The following is a 21,323-nucleotide window of genomic DNA, read 5'->3' as shown; positions in this document are numbered from 1 at the left end:
TGCATTATTCCACTGTCTTCAGAAAAGTGGTTTTCTGTTTTTCTCAGGGGAACCACAAAATCCAGCTCTGTTTGCTGCTGTGCCTATCACCATAGCCCTCCCCTTGACATTCTGTGCTTGGCTGTTCTTTGTGCATTCAGTTCTCTGAGTGGACAGTGGAATGATTCTATTTCAAAATCCTAAGTATGCTGCTACTCCAAAAACTACTTGATTCTGTTCTGCTTCACCTAACTTCCAGTGACTATACCTTGGGTGTCCATATGGAAGTCATCTCCTTTGTAGGTGTCATTGTGAACTCGCTCAGACATTGAATCAGGTGCCTCTGGACTCCTCATGGACTCTCCCATCCATTCTAGACAGCTAATAGATCCCAGAGTATTGCAATGATCTCCCATGTCTCTGACCTTGGCTTGGCTGCAAGACTTTGTGGTCAGGATCTGTGTCTTACTCTCTATTGAATTTTCAGTTCTAGTTCATAGTCAGCAAACATAACTGCTTCTTGAGTTTATCACTAATTGAATAAGAGCATGTATGAATAAGTATATGGAAAGATGATACAGTGGGTGGAGTGCTTGCCCTTGATACAGCTGACCAAAGTTTGATTCCTGGTACCCCACATAGTCTGTCAAGCCTCACCAGGCATGATCCCTGAATGCAGAGCTAGAAGTTAGTACTGAGAACTGCACTGCCAGGTGTGTCCCCCAGAAAAAAAAAAAAAGAAAAATAACAGTCAACTAGTTGCCTTCCTGATTTTACAAGACTCTTTGCATTTCTGCATGTGAGTACCTGCCAACAATTTAATCAGGAAAAATGCTCAGAGTAGTGTTTCAGAGTTGTGTTCTGCCAGGGTTTGAGCCACACTGAAGGTAAAGAAGGAGGACAGTTCACAGGGAATAACTAATTTGTTGTAAGCAGTTTCCAGCCTTAAGTCATGCTGGTGGTGGCCTTGTCCTTCTTTTGTGCTCACAGACATGTTTCCTTTCTCCATTCAGGCATGAGACAACTGAAAAGGTGGGTAAACTGAGCTCATTTCTCTGCTTGGGCACATGTGTGGTGTAACTCTTTTGCATGGTTGAACATTTCAGCCCACTGAAGAATAAAAACTATAATCCCCCCCTTTTCATTGTGTTTAGCCAAAACAAGCTGTGAAAGAATGTAAAATATATCATTTTGTTGGCACCCATTCACAAGTGAGTCAGTGAGCTCCCTTGCATTTACAGCTAAAATTGGATTCTAACTTCCCCAAAATTTATGACAACTGCTCCTTCTTGTGGCTTAAATGTTGACATATAATTAATTTAGGATTTCTTCCTGAGGCTTCCTGTCCAGGTTTGTACCTGCCACAGAAATATCCTTGAAAGTTTATCTAACTGGAGCTGTGGAAAAAAGAAAACAAAAAACATCTACCACCTACTGAAGCTTTGTAAAGCAGGTAGGCTGTGCCAACAGGAAGAGCAGGAGAGAAAGGAGGACGTTGCCAAGGAGCTGGCTGCAGAGAGGCCCTAGGTCAGAGGAAGGGAACGTTAAGTCTTGGGGAAGCTCAGGGTTCCTTCTGCCACCATTCTCTCTGGAACCCTATATGCATTTCTTCTACATCTGCATAGATGTGAACATAAAAGCTTATGAAGCCTCACCAACTTTCCTGAAAGTGTCTTGGGTACAGGCAATGAATAACCTAGGTATAAGCCTCCCTGAATAAAATGTCTGCACCTGGGCAGAAATATTGAGGATGAGGTGCTTGTCTTGCATGCACCCAACACTGGTTTGGAGTAAACTGTAAGCACTACCAGATGTTGCCCCAATAACAACACATTTATGCGCCCTAGATAAAGTCACTCCTGAATGCTAGCGTAGAGCAAAGGAGATTTGGAGAGTGCAAAAGAAGAATTATAGCATAAAACTATTACATCTCAAACATGAGGTGAGGTGCTTTATAGTCAGAATTCCTTTTGTTTTATGTTTTCAACCTCCAACAGAGGTGAACATTATTAGGATTTATTTGGTAAATGAAAAACTGAAGTCTCAGGAAGGTTAAGTGATTTCTCTGAAATCACCAAAGGGTGATAGGTATCTAAGTGCAGCTGGCAGGGTCATAGGCTCTCTGAGGGCCTCTCTCATTGACAGGGGAAGTGCCTGTCGAGGTGGGCAGTGCCCTGTGTTACCTCCATCTGTGAATGCAGGACTGAGTTCACAACTGGCATCACTCAAATGGGGGCATAAAATGCAGTGGTGGGAACAGGAGTGATAGTACAGTAGGTAGGGTGCCTGCCTTTCCCAGAGCTGACTCAAATATGGCCCATAGTACCCCATATGGTCTTCCAGGCCTATCAGGAGTGATCCTTGAGCACAGAGCTAAGAGTAATCCCTGAGTACCTCCGGGTATGGATGGCTTTGTGTCCTGCAATAAAAGAAAGAAAATGTAATGATGCTCAAGCCAGACCACTACCAAGACTGGCTTCCTGCATCCAGAGCTGTTCACCTGGGAACTGCAGACGCCTAGGTCTGCTTCTAGCTTCTCTTGCATACCACAGCTTCCATAGGCCTAGTTCCTGACATCCATGATTTTTTTTCCAGGCCTGGGCCACAAACCCAGGAAAAAGAATAGAAGTCATTGCACAGATGTAGACAACAACTTTCAATCTAAGAAAGACCCTGGTCTGGGCTGATCTGAACATGCTGCTTAGAATCATGGCCAAGAAACTTTCTGGGCGTAGAAGTTCAGGCTGCAGTTCTCCACTGTTCACCTCTGACCTATGTGTACCAGCCTTTTTCTTTAGTCTCTTTTCAGAGAAATGGAACTGCCCTTGACATGCTACAGCTTCTGACTGCTATGAGTATGTTATTTCACAGTGCAACAGTAGGACAATAATAGTGCCCAGTTGATGGGGTGACTAGACAGATCAAATGGATTAATACGTAGCTATAATGATTCTCGGTGGCAGAGGTGGAGGTGGAGGGAAAAGGGGGTGCCCACCCAGGAGACAATTGGCAATTTCTAGAAACATATTTTACCATCATAAATTGGGAAAGGGGGATGGTGCTTCTAGCATTTAAAAGATACAGGTCAGGGATACTATTTCAAAGCACCAGGACAAACCCACACAAGAATAATTATTCAGACCAAAATGTCAATAGCATCAAAGTTGAATATAAATGCTGTGAAGTATTTAGGACTTTTCCTGGCATGGACTAAGCATTCAATAAGCAGTTTTCTGTCACTGAAGTCTTCAACTCTCTCCTCAATATACAACAATATTTATTGAGAAACCACTTTGTGGCAGGCATGTAAGAAATATTGCAGTGAGCAAAGCCTGTAGATCCAGTCCTAATGAATGCAGAGAGGGGTCATCAGACATTCGTCAAATGCTCACACACATGTTTGATGACATTTTTTTTTCCCAGAAACAGGAGCAAGAGGTGGGAAGGAACGCTATGGGAATGTTTGGGAATTTGACCAAGAACAATAGTCAGGGAAGTGGCCTTTAAGCTGACATTTAAGAATAAGCAAAAGAAAGCCAGGTAGAAGCAAATAGGGGAAGCCTATGATAAAGAGAATGGGTTTTGCAACGACTGTGCAGGGCCGCAGCTGAGCCCTTCCTCTTGCAAAGGAAATATATAGTCATGAATTGGCACTCCTGTTAAGAGGAGCCCTCAGTCAGGTGGGAGCAGTTGAAGGACTTTGCAGTTCTGTCATAGTAACTTGAAGATTGCCCATGAGCCTACTGGTGCCATTTCTTAGCTCTGTCCACATTCTTGTGCCCTGAACTTTTGATCTCTGACTCAGTTCTGCCCCAAAGCATTTTATAGCTTTCAATCCTGATTGTCAAGTCTGTCCTAGAAAAGTTCAATCCATCCTCTGCATGCCAAGACCCAAGACCTAGAGACTTAATAGAAAACTTCAGCAAGTTCATGTATTCAGAAAAGTGTTTCTCTTCTTTAATCTTCAAAGTGACCAGTGACAAAAAAAAAAAAACAAACAAGAATTCCCTCTCAGGGCATTCCTGCTTATAAGTTGCAAACATTTGTGATAACCAGAAACTCCATAATTGTGGAATAATGGGTCCACCTAAGGGAACTATTTTCCAACCACCATTACAGATACCATGTGTGTCTCTGAGAAGGAGGTGGATACAAGAGCTCAGGACGATAACATTGGATCAGATTCTTTATACAGACCTCCAATGGCTGACTTGTGGCATGAACTTTTAATGCAACTTCAAACAAGCAATTATGTCTACATGTTATCACTGCGCAAATGTGACTGGCTTTTGCTTCCCTCAAAACAACAGTTGTTTTTCTCAATTGCTTATTTACTTGAGGGAATGACATTGTTTTCCTTTGTGGTGATCCACTGAACACTAGCAGGCTTCATTAACAAATATACATGTTTATGTTTTCAGAGATTGATTCAACTTTTAAAGATATTTTGTGTTAAGAATGTTTCTTAAGGTCTAAATTAGGTAATACACGTGGCCGATATCTAGTTGGAATCTACCATTATGTCACACTTGGACTTCAGGACCATGATTTTATTGCCTGCTCCTCCCACACATATAACACAAGACCAGTAGCACTGTAGAACCTCCAAAAATTCTTGTTCTGTAGCATGAGGAACAATGTTCCTGCTGACCAAGCAACCCTACCCTCATGGAAGAGATTATAATGATGTACTCTGTGGGAACCAGAAAGGCAGCTATGACATCAATAAAGTGGTACAGAAGTCTAGAAAAGTTCCTTTTATTTATCCTGTAGAAAAATTTCCCCTTGGGGGGGGGGTGCACAAGCCAGATATACATTAAGTAGAAATCTTATGTATAAGAAGCTAGATCCAGTCAATACCAAGAATCTCATGTCATGGTTTCCCCAAGGCCTTTCAAGGTTACCTGTGCATGGAAACGGGCAGGCAGGCAAGATTTCATGTGTGGGAACAGAGGAGTGGGAATAACTTAGCAGCAGACATCCTGGCCATCACTGGGGGAGCTTTTAACTTGGAGCAAGTCAAGCCATAGAGTTATATTTTGTCAGTAGAGGCATACCCTCCCTCAATAATCTTTTTAGCATCCCAATTCCTTCAAATACAATCTGGACCCCAAAGCCCTTATGTTGCTGGAGGACATGTGAATATCCCATCAGTTGCAAAGAAGCAATAGATTGGAATCCTCCAGATAGTTCACTCAATCTCAGAATGATAAATGATCAATCATTGCATTCCTTCTAAATGAAATTAAGATGTTAAGATATATTGCTTGGGGCTTCTGCATGAGATTTTTTTGCAGTTGAATTTCCAACAGAAAATGTATGACTTTGGAATTGCTGGGAAAGGGAGACATTCTGGATCTCTGTTAAGGCAAAACATTTGACAGCAGAGAAGAATGCTACAGACATTAATTTTTTTCATATTTAAAAGTGATTAATCATCCCAAATACCATGAATCTGGAAGGCCAGAATGTAAACTCTTGGAGGAGAAGATTGCATATGAGGCTTTTGAAGGAAGTGTGGATGAGCTCCTGTTACAGACAAAAATCTCCTACTAAAAACCTGTTGGAATGGTTAGAGAATCCTGGAATAATCCTAGGAATGCATAGAAATACTGACTTACTTTTTTTTTTTTTTTTTCTTTTTGGGTCACACCCGGCAATGCACAGGAGTTGCTCCTGGCTCTGCACTCAGGAATTACTCCTCGCAGTGCTCAGGGGACCTTATGGGATGCTGGGAATCGAACCTGGGTCAGCCACGTGCAAGGCAAACACCCTACCTGCTGTGCTATCATTCCAGCTCCTGACTTACTTTTTAATTAAAGTAGTGACCAAAAAAATAAAGAGAAGAGAGGGCTCTAATTTCTTCTAATATGTATACCATGAAATATGTTTCTTTTAAAAGTCATTTTAGTCCTGGTCAGAGGCATAATGTGCTCCGTTAAGGAGTGTTTCAGAATCATGCCATCACTCCATCTACTTGCTGTGTGACTGGAATGTTGCCAATCTGTGGCTGTGTTAGACTGGCTAACAATAGCAGCCTCGGCAGGGGAGATAGCTCACGTGGTAGAGCACATGTCTACTATGTGTAAGGCCCTGAGTTTAATCCCAGGCACCGCATTCTCCTCCCTCCATTCCTTGCTGCCAGAGTGACCTGAACAACCTGTGATCTCTGCCAGGCTCAAGCACTGTCAGAAGTTTCACCAGTGTCCCCAAGCTCAATCAGGTGTAACCTCTATTTTAAAAATAGTACCTTCCTTACAGTGTAACATCTCCCTTGTAGGCACTGGATGCCATAAAACAAGTGTCTCTGTGCAACCAATATTAGTTGATCATTCTACTCCTTGATACTTAATGTGACTTTAATTTACCACATTAATTATTTGTTGATTATAATGTCTGACGTGCTTACTAGATGTTGATTCAGATCTAGTGGTTGGGTTGTTCAGCCACTCTCCCCAGCACTCGGAATAGTACCTGGTAGAAGCTTTAATGATTATGGGAGGCAGAGAGAGTGAGAGGAAAAAGGAAGGCAGAGGAGGAAGAAAGGAAGGAAGGAAAGAAGGAAGAAAGGAAGGTTTGGTGGAATGGTTAGAGAATCCTGGAATAATCCTAGGAATGCATAGAAATACTGACTAACTTTTTAGTTAATACAGTGACCAATTATATATATAGTTTGAAGAAAACAAAATGTACAAGTTTAATTTGCTGGTCTCTTTTAAGACTTACACTTTCATTTCTATGGACCAAAACAAAGTAGTCTTTCCCTATTACTTTATTCACTGATGAGTACTGGTGTGCTGGAAATGCTATCTGTATAAAGCTTTCCTCGCTTAGCCAGTCGCTTATTTAAGAACATCTCCCTTTTCCCTTTATACCCACCAAGAAACTTACTTGCTCTTCCTCCAAAGCTATTTCCTTTTGTCACGGAAACTCCAATTTTGTAGTTGCTTAGAGAACACAAAACAAGTTTGAGCAAGTGGAAATTAAACACGCAAGTTAATCAAATGCAAAAGTCCATCCAGCCCCTATCTGCCAAAAATAGTTTAAAAAGTGAATTTCAGATGGCTGACAGTGGTGACTGTTTACGTCAGGGGGCTTGCCTGCCTTCATCCAGCCATCTTTGCCCATGTGCACCCGGCAAACCATTTAGAAATTAAACAAAAACACATTGAACTTGCTGTGTTGGCTGTTGCCACATTAGAACGCTAATGGGTTTAGTGACCACAACCAACTCAGGCCAAAATGTGTCAATAACCAAAGGACCAACCTCCTTCTCTGTGCTTTGCCCAAGTTGTTACATGTTTAATTCTTTGCAGCTTACTTTTCCTGCTGTTTTGGCCTTTCCCTCACCAAGTCATAAAGAGTCTAACAGCCAGCCCAGCCACATAGAGCTAGATTACAGGGGTGCTGGCAAGAGGTCTGCATTTGCAGGCACCTCAGTTTTTCTGTCTGATGACCTGATGGGATTAGGACACCAGAAGGTGCACTTGGCTATTGTCTCTCTCTTTTCCTGAGGTCTGCTTTAGCTGTCACTGCTCAAATTCACCCTGGAAAAGGCCCAACCGGAAACAAATGCAAAAAGCCTCTTGATTCTTCACTCATCTGGAAAAGTGGAGGCTTCCTGCCTCAGTTCTTATACAAGAAGGGTATGCAGGCTGCATGGCATCTCTCCTGGAGCCTACTATCTGCATCTCCTCCAGGCAGGCTTCAGCCCTCCCTGAGAAATGAAGTCAGTGCCCTCCATTTGGGGGGCGACTGAGTTTAGTCCTGAGTTACAGGCCTGTGGTAGTGAAAAGGTTAAATTGCTCCCCTGGCTGGATCTGTGCTTTCCTGCCCACACTTGCTTCTGGCCTGAGGCAGTGCCTGCTGTTTGGGGAGGGGGGAAGGGTGGTCTCGCCTGGACCCAGGTGGCCGACAGGCAAACCATGTTATTAAGAAGTAGGGATCGCAAAACCTTGATCTTCAAAAGAGACCCCTAATTAGTCACCAGCCCAAGAGTAAATGGCATTCCACCTCAGCAAGGCGGGAAGGGCGCCTTCAAATCCTGGGGACTAATTGCCATTATTGGCTCTAGGAAGATCCTGTTGTAAACACTTGTCATTGGAGCCACTTCTGGTCGGCAAACTTGAGATATCAAATTGTTCCTTCATGTTTCAAATTCTCCACAATGCCTTGGCAGCTACTTTTTCTACACAAGGTATATCTATTCTGCACAGGACAGCAAGGGAACTCGCTGTCTAACTGAGCTCCCATGTGCTGTGGCAAAGCGCTTCCTAAAACTGAACTCTTGTCAGGAAGGGATTTGAAAAATCCTTCACTGTATTCCCATTTGGACATGAAAATTCCATTCTACATTTGAAAATGCTACCTTGAAGATAAACTTTAATTGCAGGCAAGGGGATGTATCTTGAAGCTAATGGAGTTTAAGTACTGCCCCCACTACTCTGCAGACCTTTTTTGGAGGGTCTGGGAGGGACCCTAAGGACATGTTCCTGTGGCCACATGCATTAGTTAAGTTTAACTGGTCGACCATTTGTGCAACTAAAAGAGAACCCGCCAAATGGTATTAAAATCAAGATGTGCTCTGTAGTAATTGAGCATGTTTCTTACCTTTTTATAGCATGCATTCTGCATCTGGAGATAAGGTTTTTTTTTTTTTCTCTCTCTCTCTGATCTTAAAGTTCCTGCTGTTTGTTCCTGTTTGGGCATTTGTGACAGGAAGGGCAAATTTCTCCAGACCACAGGTAGGATGTTAGCAGGATGCTAGGTTTTATTGAAGCTTACTCTGGAACAGGGAAGATGCTTCTGAGCTTGAGATCCAGAGAACTCATACCCATTCCCCTTTTGAGGGCAGCCTAGAAAATACCAGATTTAGATGACAAAAGTAACCAACCTAAAGAAAGGTTTGTGAATCATGGGTTGGATGTGTACTTCTCTGAACCTCTAGCATTCTATAACCTGTACATTTTTGTGGCAATAAATATATCAGAGAGAGAAAAAGAGGGGAAAAATAGCAGTGGATGATTTCCGAATATTGTAAAGTGATGAGTTTTTTCTTCCATTAAGCTTGGCTTGCAGCAAACATCTAGTAGGGAAGAGCGATGGCTTATTTCACACAACTAACCACAGCAAGCTATGTCTGATAGTGTCAAACAACCTCTTTCTTCCTAAGCTCAGAGCAGTTTCTTTTTTTAAAATTTTTTTTTATTAGTGAAACACCATGAGGTACAGTTGTAGGCTTGCAAACTTTTGTGCTTGGGTTTCAGTTATACAATGATCAAGTATCCATCTCCTCACCGGTGCCCACTCTCTACCACCAATGAACCCAGTAGCCCTCCCACCTCCTACACCAACCCTCCCCTGTGGCAGAGCATTCCCTTTTGTTCTCTCTTTTCTTTTGGTGTTGTGGTTTACAATAGAGGTATTGAGTGGCCATCGTGTTCCGTCTATAGTCTACTTTCAGCACGCATCTGGAGCGAGTCCTCCAAACATCCTTTACTCGCTGTTCCCTTCTCTATCTGAGCTGCCTTTCCCCCCAGCATCTGCTGCCAGCTTCCAAGCCATGGAGCAAACCTCCTGGTACTTATCTCAACTATTCAGAACAGTTTCTTCAGGGAAGAAAGGAGCCATCATTACTCAGCAATAATTCCTTTGTGTGATCAGCTCAGGACAGAGAGGTGCAAGTTCTGTACACAAGGCTTAGGCTATTTGCTCATTGTCTCACATGTTTTTCCCTCTCCAGGTAACCTAATAACCTCAGGCATTATGAGGGTACAGAAGTTTGAGCCCTCCCTGAGTAGGGTTCTCTGAGATGGCTTAGGCATACCCCATCACTCTCTCTCTCCATGCCGTTCCCCCACCTCCTCGAGTGTTCTGGAGGTGAATGAACCCTCATCTTCCCTGCTAAGACTTCCAAAGCATTATTTTCTCCTCTGGGCTTTGCTGATTTGAGATGTTAGTAATGGTATGCCGAACTTTTGGTTATTTTAACTAGTCCAGAAAAGAAAGACTAACATCAATTTTGACAACAAACAAAACCAGTTTTTGTTCTATCAGTTATGTTTAAAAGATTCCAATTTCAAACTAAACACAATGTGCGGTTATTCTGTGAGCGATTTATAGAGCCACCAGGGCGCCACAGTTACACACTGCATACATCATTGTATTTTTAAAATGTACTTAATGAACATTTTTTTCTTTTCTAGTAACTACTTCATTGCTTTAAATGAATGCATTCCAATAGAATTTGTAACAAATGACCACTTTGTGTTTGCATTAATGCCAAACACGTTTAACAAATTTTTAACAAGGAACCCTGGCAAAATGCCAAACTCCTAGAGGGACACTGAAGGAATGCTATAAATTTCAACTAGATTTTACCTTTTCACTGAGCTCAGCAAGTGTCTTAGGTGTCTTACTATCCATAGATTGTGGCATTTCTACTTTGTGTCAGACAAGTGGCACATTTTCATTAGTTTTGCAACTTGGGCTATACCCATTTCCCCAGGATTTTAAATCAGTGCAGTCTTGACTGACATAAGTTGATAACAGCAGAGAAATAATTATTTATTTATGCAGAATTGTTCATATCTTATAGTTTTGTTGATGCAAGCGTGCATATGTATGTGTGCCATATCACTAGATTGAAAATAGCACAGTCAACCAGTTACATGTAGCAGCAGGTTAAACCAATGGCTGTCAATTGGATAACATGGTAATATTTGGAGACACTTTTTGATATCATGATGAGGAAAAGAGGTAATGCTGCTGAATTCTAACGGTAATCAGTCAGGAATTCTACTGTGCATCTTATAATGAAGAAGGAAATCTCCCCATAGAAGGATCCCCAATGATGGCAATCCACTTCCTCCACCTATGGATTTTAAATAGTACAAAATTGAGAAATCCTGGAGAACAATAGCAAGAGCCTTTCTTTGGCTTATGGGCAGTCTTTCAGACTTTTCTTTTTTTTTACAAGAAACAACTAAAAGTACATTTCTTGTCAACTAACTTAAAAATTATGGAATAGTAAGCACTAATGCTGAGTGACAGGTTTCTAAATTTTTATTTCTGCTGTCATGTGCCCTTGAAAAATAAAGGGAAAATCCAGCCCATAAAAGCCGGCCTCCACTGAGAATTGCTGGGGTGGCTGGTGACCCAAGTGTGGGATTTTGTGTAAGGCCAGTTCATGCAGTCCAGGTGTTGCCCCCAGCGAAGGCTTCTGCTTTTCCCTAACAGTGGGAATGGGCTCCAAGTAGTGCTGGGAGAAGGTCTGTTTTAGTCAGTAAGCACTTGTACTTTAATATCATTGTTATTATAATAATGTATATAAGACAAACCATGGCTCTCCTGTGTTATCAAAATGTGAGTGTGTGTGTGTGTGTGTGTGTGTGTGTGTGTGTGTGTGTGTTGCTGGGAACAAAACCCAGAACAACATGGGCAAGAGAGGCACTTTATTTAGAACTGGGGAGGAAACACTGATCTCCTCCCCAGCTCTAAATAAGAAGGAAATGTATTTTGAGTTTTAGAAAACCTTTTTAAAGGAAAATATTTAATTAGTGGCACCAGCATTATTGGAAGATCATAAAAACTGGGAATGTAGAAGGCAAAAAGACCAACGTCTAGGAAATTCTGGCCTCATGTTAAAAAAGAATGTGCAGATGCTGTAGGTTCACACCAGACCCGAAGTATTCAGGTATTCAGTTCCCTTATATTCAGTGTTCAGGGGTTAATAATATGTACCACAAACTGTCAAGTTAGTTCAAGATTTCACACAGAAGCAGAACATGTGTACAGATATCATGTTTCAAGGAATAGTTCTGAACCCTAGAATTTTACCTTTACACACACACACACACACACACACACACACACACACACACACACGTGACAGAGCAGGAGATGCTGCCATTTTAGTGCACATCTTTAAATGTCTGATGGCTTTCATTTAAAGGACTGAAGGGGAATTTAATTAGACTCCAGCATAGAAATGGAAAACAAAATCTCCAGGGTCTAAGTTGTCCCCACCAGGAGGCAAGTCCATCATCCCTAACAGGAGTTTGCCATTCAGAGCTGAGTGAGGACTTGTTGCTCTCTCTCTCTCTCTCTCTCTCTCTCTCTCTCTCTCTCTCTCTCTCTCTCTCTGTCTCTCTCTCTGTCTCTCTCGGGCAAGTGCAGGCGTGCACACATACACACACTTACCCCGGCCCTCTGGGCTCTGAAGTGTTACATTTTATTGCCCTGTGGAGCTGTAGGAGGCCCCCCGGAAAGGTAGAACTGGTTGCTCTCCACTCATATTTTTGAATTATGACTTCAAGGTGGTTGCTCCTATCAGGAAAATTAAATGATTTAACATAATTTGTTGCCACTTTGATCACAACAATAATAAATAAATCTTCATGAAGAAAACGGGAAACCCATTTCTTCCGATTTTTAAAGATGTTAAGTAATAACACAGATGTAGTTATAGAATTTTGTTGAGTTGGGGGAAGGGACCACAGAAATGACTCTATTGGGCTTTCTTGAGAGCAGAGTCTCTTAGAGGAGCTGTTCTGCAGTACCAAAGCTCCCGGAATGAGCAGTGCTGCTCTTCAGACCATTATTAATTAGCTTATCAGGGGCTCACTTTTATGTGGGCACCATCTGCAGTGTCGGAGGCATCCAAGCCATGGTGAATGGGAGTCTGTTTTTGTACCTGGGGGTATACTGCACACATTTGGAAAGCACATGGAGCATAATGGACATTAACCCAGATGTCAAAAATAGCCTGAGTTTTACTACTGTTATTAAACAGTTTCCCCTTTAACCCCTCCATGTTTACCAAAGCCTCCTTTACCCCAGTCTGTTCTGCAAATCACTACTGAAAGGGCAGAAGAAGAAAGCCCTCATCAGGCAGGTGTCTTTATTCCAAAGAAAAACAGTCTGAAGGAATATTTGTGAGACACTGCGTGTTTCAAGCTCACTCTCCTGAGGGCGCTAGTCCTGGGTCGGAATCTATGTGGGGGGTGGATGCTCCTCCTGACCCTCCCCAGCCCCACAGAACCTTCCTCCTGCACACCCACATTTCCCACTAGAGAACCAAGCTCTTTTGCACTGAGAGCACTTACACATTCTTGGGTTTAAGAAAATTTAAAAAGTCAAACAGCAACAGAAATTTTAGTGAGACTGTTAACAGTGCCACCAGATGTCATTATTAGCAATCTTCTGGTATCGGAACTTGCCTAGGTTTGTTAAAAATTAATGGTTGCACAGGATTGCACTATGCAGATAAAGTTGTCACCTAGTTTTTTTTTTACTACAAAACTTGTGGATGGTGTGGTTTAATAATTTTTAAATGTTTGCACCAGTGATGGTAAGGATGGTACAGTGGGTAAAACTCTTACCTTGCATGCAGCTGACCTGGGTTCAATCCCCAGCACCACATATGGCCCCCAAGCACTGTGAGGAGTGATCCCTGTGCACAGAGCCAGGAGTAAGCTCTGAGCACCACCAGGTGTGACCCCAAAAATGAAAAAAGAGCTTGCATCAGACTCCTAGATGTTGTATAGTCAATAAACGTATAGATGTTAGTCAACAAATCTTTTATTTGAAACTGATCCCAAGCAGTAATCAGGGGCAATGACACTGCCAACTGGGCCTGAGTATTCAGTGCTGGGACCAATAATGTGAGGCTGCTCTGGCCTGGTGATGTTACCCTAATGGTACTTGAGTATGGATGTTGGGGTGCTGATCCTGACACTTGAACTATTGTCCTCACCCCAACTAGTCAATAACTCATAAGCATCCTTCTCATAGCTTCCTATTCTCTTCCAATGTTTTAAAATTCTTATTCCTTTATTTATATGTGTACCTATGTATTGTCTTATCTCTCTCCCCTGAAAATGCAGGTTCCTTGAGAATATAAGTTTTCTTTGTCTTCTTTAACTGGTACTAATCACACTTCTGACACAAAGGAGGGGCACTAATTTTCTATTGCTGCCTAACAAATGCCACATATGTAGTGAATTAAAGCAATACTCATTTATTATATCACTGTTGCAAAAGCCAGAAGACCAGTCCATTGACACTGGATTCTCTCACTGGGGTCTCGCAAGATCAAAACCAAGGTTCTGGCCAGCCTGAACTTTAAGCTGAGAGTCTGGGATCTAGCCTACATCCAAGATCATTTTTCAGTTTCTGATGGAATTTGTTTCTTAGTGTTAAACTATAGTTCCTGTTGACTTTCTGGTGGTCAACGGATCTGCTATCAAATACTACAGAACATACTCAGTCTTTAACCTGTGTCTCCTCCCATCTCAGCATAACAAACTGCTATTTTCAGTTTCCCCAAAGCTTTCTTCTGCGGATAGGGAGACTTTCTGTGATCCAAGGGCTCATGTGATTAAATTAGGTCCACTGAGATAATCTTTCATTCGACTAAAATCAATTGATTAGTACCCTAAATTGCACTGCAAATTAACATAATTAGTTCATCGTCCTACTACCAAAGTTTAGAACATACAATCTTGGGGAACGGCATCAATTTAGGATTCTGTCCACTATAGATGTGGAGCTATGATACCTGTGGAGTTCATGGAGCAAAAAGAGTAAATTTGTTTGCTCCCCAAACTGCTCAAGGCACAAGGGATCTTATAAGTGAGCAAGACTGTCTGCCTCAAACCCTCAAAGAATTTATAGCCTAGACCGGGCTGCTCAATAGAAATATAAAGCAAACTGCAGCTGCACTTCTAGTTTCCTAGCGGTGATTTTAAAAAATCATAATTAGAAATCTTAAAATGTATTTCATCCAATATATCCTGAATACCATTGTGACATGAATATAGAAAATTATCATTTATTAAGGTTTATTTACATAGTAGTCTTGAAAAACCAAACTGAATGTCTTCCCTACCATCTATTTCTATTATACTGGCCATATTTCAATTGCATGGTAACCTCCTGTGGACAGCGGCTATGATATGAAAGGAAAAATTTAGAAGTCACCAGAAGGGGATAGTGCAGGATGTGGGAGACTTCCTATGCTACATCCAACACTCTGGAGGGTCAGAAAGATTTCCAGGAAAAAGTGACTACTAAACTGAATAAATAGTAATCAACCAGGTCAATGGTTGGTATAAATCCATGTCAGAAAGACAAGTTTGTACAATGAAGGGGAAAAACGAGGAAGGACTCCAGAAGTAGGTTCAGCATTGCTGGAAGAGGAGGAATGGAGCTAGAGACAAGGAGGCCAGGAGGGGCCTTGCCACACACACACCCTCCATCAAGAGGGCAGTGGGGATATCAATGAAGGTTGCCAACAGAGAATGCAAGATAAAGCAGATGTTATTATTGAAATGAACCCACTGGCTGCCCAGAGATAATAGAATTGGATGTTGTTTCTTAACCTGTGGGTGCACGGGATTGCATCAGGTTGGGCCTGACAATCTAGGTGTATGTGTGTGTTGGGAGGGAAATGAAGTGGGGCTTGTGACTGGCTAGAGATTGTCTCACAGAGAGTAGCTTCTCATGTTGTCTTATTGCTGCAAGCCAGGAATTCTGTTATTACTAGCATCATTGTCACACCATCATTTACTCCTTTTTGTTTCCTTTTGTTGATGCTGTTCTAATGAACTCCTGTATTGTCCACATTGCGTTGTGGTACTTGTACAAATACTCCCTGGGGGGTTGCACTCTAGTTGTTGTGCTCACACACACTCATTGCAGTGTGCCAGAGATCACATACTTTGTAGTGTCATCTGGGATCTTAAGCAGCACTACCTCCAGCATTGCCTACAACATACGTAGAGCAGTGTCAGGGATTAAACTCAAGGTCTCATGCTTACAAGGCAGGTACCTTTGCCACTGAGACACCCCTGTATTACTCCAGCCCTCATTCTCCCAGGATTCTTAAAAAAAAATATTTTTAAGCAGGTGCTTCCACACCCCCGCCTACCCTCCAACAAGATTTTTGCATTTCCAACTATTGATAAGGGCATTTAAATGCAAGTTAAGAATGTAAGATGATTCAGATGTCATTACTGAAATGGTCCCAAACAGCAGCAGGTTTGCTGGTGAATGGGTTGTTTGCTTGAAGGGGTGGCACCACTTTTTGAGAATTCTCTACTCAGCATAACCTTACACAAAAGCAGTGCACTGTAGTTCCAAGACACTGCATTCTTCTCTGTGGCCTGTTACCCAGCTGGAAATCTTTCTCTCAACTGAATAAATGATTGTTCTTTGCTACTTTATCTTGGAAAAACATCAAGGACATTGGACATTTGCTGTAATTATTTTTCACTCGTTTCCCCATCTGTAAAATATGACTGGTGCATTTTAGTAGTACTTCAGATTTCTCTTTACCTTTTAATCATGCTGCCTTTTTAAAAATATATATTGGTCAGCCTTTTTAAAGGATGATTAAGAAATGTTTAATGCACAAAAGAATTAGAGCTATGCACAGCTCATGAAGCAGAAAGCGTGCTCTGACTTACAATATTCATACACAGTTTGCACAGATTTTATGTGCCAGAATGAGTAATATGATCTGCTCTAGGAACTCCCTAGATTTCTGGCTCTGCAAAAGTCATTTTTTTCTTCTTGCCCTGATTCAAGTTTCTTAACCAGGAGGGTTACAACCAAACTCCTCAGCATATGAATTAGCAGAGTATATCCAAGCCACATATTTCATTTGCACTTTTTAGATGATGGTTTGCAATAATTACTGACCTGTGTAGACACTGGTGTGTTCTATTAGTCAGTGTAACTTGAGAAATGCTATGTATCCATCACCAAATAGGATAGCTCAGGCTACACATAAAAAGAGTGACTCACACATGTATGAGTGTGTGTATTTGATCTTTCCGATCCTGACCCAATTCCCCAGAGTGCTGCACTACTGCCAGGTGCCTGGAATGCCCCTGAATACTTGTTGGTGTGAATGATGAGGATACTGGCACACCAGGTAGAGTACCGCTGAAGGTCATCAGGGGAGGCATCTGTGTGGGATAGGCCTCTCTTACCTATTGACTGTTTCTCCTCTGGTTGCAGTTGTATTCCACACGCAGGACACTAATTGTGAGAAGACTTAGGAGAACTTTTGGGTAACTGCTACCCAAGTTATGAAATGTGTAAATGGCTTGTACATTTATATTTGGCCTTAAACATACCCACAGGCATTGAATGTGGAGATAAAAGCAACTTTGACTCATTCTACACTAAGTAGATGATCAATATTCTTTTTTAAAAAATTTTTATTAGTGAAACACCATGAGGTAGAGTTGTAGACTTACAAATTTTTGTGCTTGTGTTTCAGTTATACAATAATCAAACTCCCATCCCTCCACCAGTGCCCATTCTCCACCACCACTGATCCCAGTATCCCTCCCACCCCCCATACCCCCCCCCCCCATCCCACCCTGCCTCTGTGGTAAGGCATTCCCTTTTGTACTCTCTCTTTTTTTGGGTGCTGTGGTTTGCAAAAGAGGCATTGAGTGGCAATCATGGTCGGTCTATAGTCTACTCTCAGCATGCATCCCCCCTCCTGGGAGGATGCTCCCAACACCCTTTATTTGGTGCTCCCTTCTCTATCTGAGCTGCCTTTTTCCCTAGCGTGTGCGACTGGCCTCCAAGCCATGGAATAAACCTCCTGATATTTATCTCGGCTATTCTTGGGTGTTAGTCTTCTATTTTGCTACTTTATGTTCCCCAGGTGAATTCAATATTTTTTTAAAAAATTATTTCTATGGTGGCAAAATATATACAACAGAATTTGCCATTTTAACTATGTAAAGGTACAAATTCAGTGGTATTAAGTACATTCACAGAATTGAACAACCAATATCACTAGCCATTTGCATAACTTTTTCACTTCCGCACAGAGAAATTCTGTATCCATTAACAACACAGTCCCCTGCCCTCCTTGAGACCCTGGTAATCGCTAATCTATTTTCAACTTCCATGAATTTACATCTTCTAGGCCTTTTATATAATAGAAATATTTATACTTTAATGTCTGGCATATTTTAATATGACTTTGAAGGCTTATCCAAGTTATAGACTGATTCAGAGCTCCATTTCTTTGTAATAGTATGATAATAACTTGTTAATCCATTCATCTGTAATTTCTTCTTTTTGACTGTTGTAAGTAATGCATCTATGAACATTTGTGTACAAGTAGTTTTCTGAGGTCCTGTTTTTCACTGTCTGGAAATATATCTGGTCATGGAATTGCAGGATTGAGTATTGTTTTTAAATTGTTTCTTCTACATGGTTTTAAGTTCTCTAGTGTCTTGACCATCTGAAACTCTCCAATATCAATAAAGTTGTTAAAAATAATTGGAAAAAATGGTCTACGGAAAGGTGTGAAAAGAAAAATATGTGGTACAGATATAACCATTGAAACAATTTGGCTTATTTATTTTCTATTCTTTTTGCATTTAAACAACTTCTGTACCTGTTACTGTGTCTGGCATATTGAATACGTCACGGGGAGCTTGCCAGGCTCTGCCGTGCAGGCGAGATACTCTCGGTAGCTTGCCGGGCTCTCCGAGAGGGGCGGAGGAATTGTTACCTGTATGTGACAAATTTTGAAAGAGGCCTATTCTTAGGTGTTTTTAGAGTGTCATTCCACTTTATGTTCACTTTTTTCTTCTCTGCTTCTTCCTCACGATCCCTTACCTCAATCCCTATAGCCCTTAGCCAAAAGAAGAGTGAAGGGGCCCCCCGGGTGGGGGTGGGGAGAAGTGGAGCAACTGCCAAGATTATCTCAGACATCAGTGCCAATTTCTTTCCCTGTTAAATCATGTGCTTTCTTGTTACAGCTATCAGAAGGGCTGAATAAAGAGAAAATGCAGCTCTGCAGCAATATTCTGATAATCTATTGCAGTGCGGCTCACATCACTGTCCATCACCACATGGAATGGCTCATCAGGACTGAAGAGGAGTTTTCACTTTCATTACTGAGCATGTTTCTGTTCGACTTGATATTTCCTTCATCACCTCATCTCGTTTCTCATGGATTCAGATATATGGAAAGGAAGAATGTGGAGGAGGAGAAAAATGGCAGCTCCTCTATTGTTGGGATTTTGGTATTCAATATGTGACCATCTCTTCTGAATGTCATTAGTTGATTACATTTTAATTATTTCACTTAAACCTCATTGGATAACTTTAAACTCCATGGAATTTTAACTGTGGATTTAGCTTTTGTTAGACAACTAGCTTTATCTCCAGTTTTTTTCTGCTGGTTCAGTCTAAGTGGTCATTCCTAATGCATTAGATTATCAAAAAAGTATAAATTCTCTGTGAGTGAGTGGTGTTGGCAGTGTTTGTATACCAAGATGCATGGAGTGTTTGACAAGGAAACCAAAACACCAAAAATGGCGAGCCTTTACCCTCCTCTGTTTCTTTAATCTGCTGTTCAAAGAAGCACGTCTTGATGATGTAACCAGTAGTTACCTCTGGGCCAGGTTGGAAATGAAATCAATTTTTTAAACCACTATTACTTGCCAAGAAATCGCCTTATGAGAACATGGTGTGTGTCTCTGACAATGCATGGCACATCTAAATTGATCACTCATAATTTTTATCTACCCTGTCTATGTATTGGAGAGTGGCAAAAGCCTGAGGCACCAGCACAGTTTTATTCTGTGTGTTCCATACATCCCAGAGCAGGAATGTGGCCAAGCCTCAGACTCTTCCCATTCCCGTACGTGCAGGTCTCCATGAAGAAGCTGGGACTCATTTTCATTTCAAGATCCAAATGCTGTACAAATAGTGTAAGCTTAGGGCTTCTGTAAATGACGGTTCATTTTTTTAAAAGTCTCCAACATGGATTCCAAAACATTTTCTGCATTCAACATGAAAACATTGATGAATGGGGAATAATCACGAAGCTGTGTATCTGTATATAGCTCTACACAACAAATTTGTGAGTATAGAGTCATTATTTAAAGCACATGCCAGGGAAAGAGACCAAATTTTGAGGTCTTTTATATTCAGTGACATGGTACTAAGGAGAATTAAACTCCTATTATTTCCTCTGAAGATAAAAAAATAAACTCAAGTTCTTGTAACTTCATAAAACTCATGACCAAGTCTGCAAACATGTGCAATTCTAGTATTGATCCATTTTCTTGTCAAAGGAAGAAACCCTTCCACGTGTATGCAATTAGGAGATGAAAATCTGCATTTTAAAGGACAAGTGAATTTAAGCATGAGTGGCCTTAATAAATATAGTTGTCTTTCTTTGCTGCTGTGGAAAGGATTCTAAGCATATGTTCCCAAAGTCTTGCATTGAATTTAGTCATTATTATTACTTTTTAAGATGTTGGTGCAATGAAATCTGAACCTCTCCCATGAGCCATAGAGATATTAAAAAGACAGACATCCTATTTGTTGGGGAAGATAAAACTGACTCTGATTGGCAATGTTTATTCTTGGTATATTCAGAGTAATGTACTAAAGCAGAATTCTTGCTTTTGGCTTTGTCCTTGTTGTCAGTAAGTATAGCAGACTATGTAAAGTTTACCTGTTGCATAAACAATCCAAATACATTCTTCTTTTTAAAAGTTGTCTTTTAACTATCAAACTGATGAAGGTCTTGATTGGAAGAAATGAAAAAAGTTATTTGTAAGCATATTTAGCACATTTAACATAATATCACAAAAAAACCCAGGCCACAAACTCATCCCCATGAACAATCTGGGTGTCCTCAAAGAAGTGGTCCTCAATGCCTCCTACACCAGGTCCTAACCTGACTCTGCAACTCTGAATACTTGAAGTAAAAAGTAGGAAATCCACTAGGGAGGGTATGTAGAGTCCTCAAAACAGAAAAAACAACCAATCATGTATAGATAGCTATTTATAAGTATGTGCCAATTTTGTTACAGCTATTAGTTGGGGGGATCTTTTTTCCCCAATTTTGTTGGTTTAAACAATTATTAATCTTACCTTTATGGAGACATATTATTTAGTTCCTTTAAAAATAAATTCTGTCTCCTGTCTTTCCCATTTTTTTGTAAGAAAGGAAAAAATGACGTTGGGTATGATTCCCAATACCATTTCTCTGATTTTGGGGTATGATCCCCTGAATCCCTTTTCACATATTAAATAGTCTCTGGGTTTACAACAAACACTGTGATGTTGGGAAGATATTTCCTTTGTGCAAATGTTAGCAGGTTCCCCTTGAATCAGAATGAAATTGAAGATAAAAAGTTGAGGCTAACATTTAAGAGAAGTTGGTCTTCTTGCTTTGTGCAAAAGCAGGCTGTACTTTATACACCATTTTATTTGTATGTATAGTCTCGATTTTGTATTTAATGATTTTTGTGTATTCAGTATGCACGTTAACAGCGTGTCAACTTTCA

The 21,323-nt window shown here is 41.1% G+C and overlaps 1 protein-coding gene across 5 annotated transcripts in view; it reads left to right on the top strand.

Moving 5' to 3' along the window:
• ERC2 (ELKS/RAB6-interacting/CAST family member 2) overlaps positions 1-18,912 on the top strand; it is a 1,123,201-nt gene extending 1,104,289 nt beyond the window's left edge. For 4 of the 5 annotated variants that reach the window (XR_008794491.1, XR_008794489.1, XR_008794490.1 and 1 more), the window contains one exon: positions 18,777-18,912. The gene's annotated coding sequence lies outside the window, so the exon portion shown is untranslated. The remainder of the gene's footprint in view (positions 1-18,776) is intronic. The other variant, XM_056129131.1, reaches the window with a different exon arrangement.
• Positions 18,913-21,323: the final 2,411 nt, after the last annotated feature.

The sequence above is a fragment of the Sorex fumeus genome, unplaced genomic scaffold, assembly GCF_029834395.1.
Source record: "Sorex fumeus unplaced genomic scaffold, SorFum_2.1 ptg000072l, whole genome shotgun sequence".
Taxonomy (NCBI): Eukaryota; Metazoa; Chordata; class Mammalia; order Eulipotyphla; family Soricidae; genus Sorex; species Sorex fumeus.
Note: the sequence above shows the minus strand (reverse complement) of the source record. Positions and strands in the feature narration are given on the sequence as shown.